The 7,129-nt window shown below is 44.5% G+C and overlaps 1 protein-coding gene across 1 annotated transcript in view; it reads right to left on the reverse strand.

Moving 5' to 3' along the window:
- Positions 1-4,018, reverse strand: part of ZMYM1 (zinc finger MYM-type containing 1) — a 37,503-nt gene extending 33,485 nt beyond the window's left edge. Inside the window, exon 1 of the mRNA XM_012804101.2 lies at positions 3,990-4,018. The gene's annotated coding sequence lies outside the window, so the exon portion shown is untranslated. The remainder of the gene's footprint in view (positions 1-3,989) is intronic.
- Between the last annotated feature and the right edge of the window lie 3,111 nt (positions 4,019-7,129).

Below are 7,129 nucleotides of genomic sequence, written 5' to 3' on the forward strand. Positions count from 1 at the left end.
AGAGAATCACCTAAGCCCAAGAGCTAGAGGTTGCTGTGAGCTGTGATGCCACAGCACTCTACTGAGGGTGACAAAGTGAAACTGTCAAAAAAAAGAAAAAAAACCCCACAAAACGGCTCAAGTGGCTAAGGCACCAGCCACATACAACTGAGCTGGCGGGTTTGAATCCAGCCTGGGCCGCCAAACAACAATGATGGCTACAACCAAAAAATAGGGGGCGTTGTGGCAAGTGCCTGTAGTCCCAGCTAGTTGGCAGGCTGAGGCAGGAGAATCATTTGAGCCCAGGGTTTGGAGGTTGCTGTGAGCTGTGATGCCATAGCACTCTACCCAGGGCGACAGCTTGAGGCTCTGTCTCAAAAAAAACAAAAACAAAAACAAAATTATAAAATCCTAGAAGAAAGCATGGGGAGGCTAGGCGCCTGTGGCTCAAGTGGCTAAGGCACCAGCCAAGTTCACCTAAGGTGGTGGGTTCAAATCCAGCCCGGGCCCACCTAACAACAATGACGGCTGCAACCAAAAAATTGTGGTTGCGGGCATTGTGGCAGGCACCTGTGGTCCCAGCTACTTGGGAGGCTGAGGTAGGAGACTCGCTTGAGCCCAGGAGTTGGAGATTCCTGTGAGCTGTGATGCCATGGTACTCTACCCAGGGGGACAGCTTAAGGCTCTGTCTCAAAAAAAAAGAAAAAAAGAAAAGAAAGCGTGGGGAAAACTTAATGATATTGGACTGGGTGTGGTGGCTCACACCTGTAAGCACTCTGGGAGGCTGAGGCAGGTGGATTGCCTGAACTCAAAGGGTTGGAGAGCAGCCTGAGCAAGAGTGAGAATCCCATCCCTAAAAATAGTCAGGTGTTGTTCCAGGTGGCAGTCGTCCCAGCTACTTGGGAGGATAAGGCAAGAGAACTGCTTGAGGGCGGCGCCTGTGGCTCAAAAGAGTAGGGTGCTGGCAGGGGCTGGAGGTGGTGAGTTCAAACCCAGGCCTGGCCAAAAAAAAAGAAAAAGAAAAAGAATCGCTCGAGACCAAGACTTTGAGGTTGCTGTGAGGTGTGACACCACTGCACTCTACAGGGTGACAAAGTGAGACTCTGTCTCAAAACAACAATAACAAAAACTTAATGATATTATTGGCCTAGGGCAAGATTTTAAGAAGACACTATTAGCAACTGCAACAACAAAAATAAATGAGACCTGATGAAGCTTAAAAGCTTCTACACACGCCGGGTGTGGTGGCTCACACCTGTAATCCTAGCACTCTGGGAGGCCAAAATGAGTGGACTGCCTGAGGCCACAGGTTCGAGACCAGCCTGAGCAAGGGTAAGGACCTCTGCCTCTAAAAAATAGCCAGGAGTTGTGGCGGGCACCTATAGTCCCAGCTACTTGGAAGGCTGAGGGAAGAGGATCACTTGAGGCCAAGAGTTGAAGTTGCTGTGAGCTATGACACCACAGCACTATTCAAGGTGACAAAATTGAGACTCTGTCTCAAAAAAAAGAAAAAAAAAGCTTCTACACAGTAAGGACCCAGGAAAGAAAGTGAATAGGCAACCTTCAGAATGGATAACGATATTAGCATCCATCCTGAAAATGAGCAAATAACCAGAATCTATAAAGAACTTAAGCAAATCGACAACAGCAAACAATCCAATTAGTCACTGTGCAGCAAGAGATATGAAGAGAACCTTCTCCTGACACACAAAACATGAAAAAATGCTCATTGTTCCTAGTCATCAGAGAAATGCAAATCAAAACCACCTTGAAATATCACCTAACCCTATCACAGCCCACATCACAAGTCCCAAAGCTGCAGATGCTGGTGTGGTGCAGAGAGAACACTTATACAGTATTGGCTGGATTGCAGTGTTTTTGGAAAGAAGTATAGAAAATCCTCAAAGAGCTAAAAGTAGACCTTCCATTTGATCCTGCAATCCCATTACTAGGTATCTACCCAGCAGAAAAAAAAAAAAAAAAAAAAACACCTAGGCGAGGCACGGTGGCTCATGCCTGTAATCCTAGTACTCTGGGAGGCCCAGGCAGGTGGATCACTTGAGCTCACAAGTTAAGAGACCAGCCTGAGCAAGAGCAAGGCACCATCTCTAAAAACAGCTAGGGCTCAGCGCCCATAGCTCAGTGGTTATGGCGCTGGCCACATACACTGAGGCTGGCAAGTTTAAACCTGGCCCAGGCCTGCTAAACAATGACAGCTGCAACAAAAAATAGCCAGGCCTTGTGGCAGGTGTCTGTAGTCCCACCTACAGCCTTGGGAGTCTTAGGAGGCTGAGGCAAGAGAATAGCTTAAGCCCAAGAGTTGGAGGTTGCTGTGAGCTGTGATGCCACAGCACTCTACTCAGGGTGATAGAGTCAGACTCTGTCTCAAAAAAAAAAAAAAAAAAGTTGTCTACTAAGCAATGATGGAAGAGATATTCCTGGCAGAGGGGCAGTAGGTACAGTATGTAAGCACAAATACATGGGAATGCTAAGGAGTAGAGTTAGTGCTGAAGATAAAGTGCAAGAATACTAGAAGGACTGAACCTGGAAAAGTCAACTTGAGTCCTATCAGGAAGGCCCCTGAATACCAAAGATCTTGAACTTAATCTGGTAAACCAGGAGCTCTCAAAACTGTGCTTTGAAGTTCAGCAAACATTTCCTATTTTGTTTTTTAAATAAAAATTTCTTTAAAACTAATAACATGGTGAGATACATTTAACTGTGTTATATGTACCAAGCATTAAGTATTTTGGAGACTTCGAAAGCATGGTTTAAGTTAACACAGACCTTTAGAAAACACTATTTCCTACTTTTTAGGTGAATACAGTTCAATTATTTGCCGCTCTGATATTGATTAGTAATGTTACAGACTTCCACCAATCCAACTTGGAAGGCTGAGGGAAGAGGATCACTTGAGGCCAAGAGTTGAAGTTGCTATGAGCTATGACACCACAGCACTATTCAAGGTGACAAAGGTGTCACCACAAGGGTGACAAGGTGACTTCCAACACAATCTGACTTGTGTTATGTTCACACAAGTAAACCACACGAGCAAATTCACTATTACCAAGCGCACCTACTCTGTTAAGGCTCTTAGCCTCCAACAGTTAAATGTGTGAAGTGTTCTAATTAAGATATTACGCATTTCGGAGGCTTCTTTTTTTATTAAGAGAGGTGGGGTCTCACTCTTGTTCAGGCTGGTCTCAAAATCCTGACCTCAAGCCAGCCTTCCGCCTCTGCCTTGCAGAGTGGTAGAATTATAGGCTTACGCCAGTGGCCTGGCCTTTTGGGCGCTTATCATCTGCTATTTTGGGGAAGGGGAATACAAGTTATTGTCCGATGTTATTTGTGAAATTCCCCCTCTTATCTACTTTCAAGCTTATCGTTTAGTTTAATTGAAAAGCATGCTGACACACTGCACCCCGAGAAAGCTGATTAAGTTACCGTTTGCAAACACTAGTCCATGCAAACGAAGATCTCAATCTTGAAAACTAAAGCAAAATACAGTACCGCACCTTCATCTTATCCCAATTTCAAATCCGAATTCACCGAGTCAAACTTTTACAATTATTCCATCTCTTTAAGCTGGGATGTTGTGTATGGTTCTATCTGTAAAAGTAGTTCCATGACTTTTTTTTTAGTGTTTGAAAAATCACCGCTTAATGGAGTGCCACAGGTGTGATCCGATGAGTACTTTAGAAACGGAGGCTGCAGAGAGAGACCAAAGTCTGAGAGCCCAGTAACGACGCAGGAGCAGGAGGCAGCGAGAACTGCTGGAAGTGGGGAGCAACGACCCCCCGATTCTCTGCGGGGATAGTGAAAGGAGGCGACAAACACAATCCAGGTCAGGGCCTGGCCCGGAGTTCCCGACCCCCACATGGCGGAATCCGCATCAGGCTCCGTCTCTAGAACCCCGACCCGGCGCGTCATCCTCCCTCAGACAGCACTCTGCCCCTTTCCAGTTAGGCGCGGAGTAAAGACCGAAAGCAGAGCCGCGGAAGGAGGCTTACTAAAATCTCTCAGAGTCACTCGCGGCGCCAAGATCCCCAAACGCTCTCGGTTGCGAAACCGTCCGGGTCGCCCCGCCCTTTTCCCGACTTGCTGTGCGGCTGAGCATGCGCAGCGCCGCCCGCCTGGGGTGGTCTCTTCTCGCTACCCTGGGACCGGCGATCTCGGTTGGGATGGAGCAACTCGGAAGGGGAGATGGGAGGGGACCTTTTGTGGGCGTAGGATCCTACCATTGACGTCATCTCTACCTGGCAGCCGGAGTGGGACCCTCAAGGGCTAGGGTAGCGTCAGGTTTGACTCAGGCAGGGAGGGCCCTTAGATTTTTTGGGTGTGAGATGGCTCTACCTTTTATTAGCTGTCTTTTAGTAAACGATTTGACCACTTTCATTCATCCCAATTTCTTCATCCTTAAAATGAGAGTAATTATAGGCAATTATAGGGAAATACGGGCAATGTTAGTAAAGTGCAAGGTGTAAATTCCCAGTAAAAGAAGTTATCCCCAGAGATAAAGTGTTCAGGATTCTTCTTTTTGTGGAGCTCTGAGTATATTAAAATAACCCCCAAACTATGCCAAAAATATGTTTTGAATGTTAATATTTTCAAAATCTATAAAAGTATAGGATTATCTAATTGCGCTTTTCCTAAAGTCTTAATAGGATTATATGAAGTCAAATGATGTATTGCAATCTTGCCTTTGACAGTAAAAGTTATATTGGGGCTTGGCACCTGTGGCTCAAGGGGCTAAGGTGCCAGCTACATACACCAGAGCTGGCGGGTTCGAATCCAGCCTGGGCCTGCCAAACAACAATGACAACTACACCCCCCCCCCAAAAAAAAGCCAGGTGTTGTGGCGGCTCCTGTAGTCTCAGCTACTTGGGAGGCTGATGCAAGAGAATTGCTTAAGCCCAAGAGTTTGAGATTGCTGTGAGCTGTGATGCCACAGCACTCTACCCAGGGTGACAGCTTGAGGCACTGTATAAAAAAAAAGAGAGAGAGAGAGATATTGGGCCCCAGGAGATGGTTCACGCTTGTAATCCTAGCATTCTGGGAGGCAGAGGAGGGAGGATCCCTTGAGGTCAGGAGTTAAAGCCTTAGCAAAAGTGAGACATTTTCTCTACTAAAAATAGGGGGAAAAACTAGATGGGCATCCTGGCTGGCACTGGTAGTCTCAGCACGTCCAGGTTCTGAAGCAGAAGGATCACTTGAACCCTGGAGTTTGAGGTTGCTGTGAGCTAAGGTGAGGCCAAGGCACTCTAGCCTGGAACAACAAAGTGAAACTCTATCTCAAAAACAAATCAATAAAGAAAAGAGATATTATCAAATGTCTAAATTTGAGACCCTTTGCAAACGAAGGGAGTTAACCTCAAATTTAAACCCTTTGGTAATTTGAAATAGTAGGCTAGTAACTGAGGTTAAGAACTATACTTTCAGCTCGTCGCCCGTAGCACAGTGGTTACAGCACCAGCTGCGTACATTGAGGCTGGAGGGTTTGAACCTGCTTGAGCCAGCTTGTTACGCCAAAAATTGCGAGGCATGAAGGAAGAAGAGCGCTTCAGATAAATTTAAAAGTGACACAGTTCGTTATTTAGATTGATTAACCAGCTGCCCTAGAGGTCGGAGGTTTTAACGGGGTTAGAGGTGCAAGGGGTGGGGGGTGAGTTCAGGGCTTGGGGACTTTCTAGGCGTCTAGCAAGCGGAACAAGCTTGTTTACAGAAGTGGAACTTGGTGGTTATTGTGGGCAAGCACAACCTGCTTCAGGTGCTCAGTGGAAATTTCCACTGAGTGTCTAACCCAGGGGTGGGCAAGGGGGGCTGCCAGAAGATGGAGTCACTGTGGTCTTAGTTTCTAGTAAGTTTAGGCCTAACATTCCCCACTGGTTTTGTGTTCCTGATTCAAATCTTTGAATCATCTTGATTGAGAGGGGTACACTTATGGGTTTTTTTTTAGCTCTTCCATATGCTATTAATTGATTTACTACACACAGGTCAAGGGTGAGGGGAAGTAACTGTATGAGGAGGGATCTAGTTAGGGCAGTTAAGAGGGTGGTGAGCCTTCCCTCCTTTTTTAAAGTTTAGTTCAAAGTTTAATTAACATCCTTGAGGAGTTTTCTCAGGCTTCAGCTTAATGTTGACCAGCCAGCTTTTAGTATGTGGCTGGAGCATGTTGGCTGTCTTAAAAGTTACCCCAGCTGCTTTTTAAGGAACAGTGAAGCTTTAGTGGGCTGTGTTGACTTCAGGTGAGGATTTTTCATTCTTGTTGCTGTGTAGTTAGGATGATGGTGTAAAGGGTTTTTTTGCCCTGGTTAGGGGAAACAGGTTCTGATTCTGAATTTAGACTTAATTTCTTTGATTATTTTCAGAGAGAAAAAATGTACAGACACAAAAGATTAAATAGAACATGGTTAAATATTCAAGTGAAGGTTTTTCCTGTTACCCTTTCTAGGATTTTTGTTTATTCAGTTTTTTTTAGTTTTTTTTTTTTTTTTTAAGGAGTTTCTATTAAATTGCAGAGGTTTGACAGAGGCTTTTTTGAACAACATTAGTGGCAAGGTCTGTATTTAATTAAGCTTTGCTTTCTGGCAGAGTTTACTAATTTTGCTTTTTGGTTCTGTTTATGTATTTCACTTTATTTAACTTTTGAGGCCCATAAGTTACATATAGTTTCCAGGTGTGATACTCAAAGTTTTAGTTATTATTTGTATTCTTTTTGTTATGAAGGCTAGTTCATTGTTAAATTTAAACTAAAGTAGTAACATAAACTATGGGATAATTCCTCTGGGTAACATCTAGATTCAGCAGATAACATTTAAAACTGCACAAGTTTTTCCAGTGTGGCTAACAGGTGACCTTTGTTGAGTCTTAAGGTTTTAGAGTAACTATAACTACTGTATATAATTCCATACTCTCTGGTTAGTCTTTTAGTTTTATTTAACAAATCAGTTTAGTAAAACAATTATGTTTCACTTTATGAGTTGACATCATAGGCAAGGCTGGGATTTAATACAGAGGGCCCATAGTCTTTTTATTTTTCTTGAACTATTTTTCTTTTCTTTTTTTTTTTTGAGACAGAGCCTCAAGCTGTCCCCCTGGGTAGAGTGCCGGTGGCATCAAAGCTCACAGCAACCTCCAACTCCTGGGCTCA

Source organism: Otolemur garnettii, unplaced genomic scaffold (assembly GCF_000181295.1).
Source record: "Otolemur garnettii isolate 467f Iridium unplaced genomic scaffold, OtoGar3 scaffold00025, whole genome shotgun sequence".
In the NCBI taxonomy this organism is placed as follows: Eukaryota; Metazoa; Chordata; class Mammalia; order Primates; family Galagidae; genus Otolemur; species Otolemur garnettii.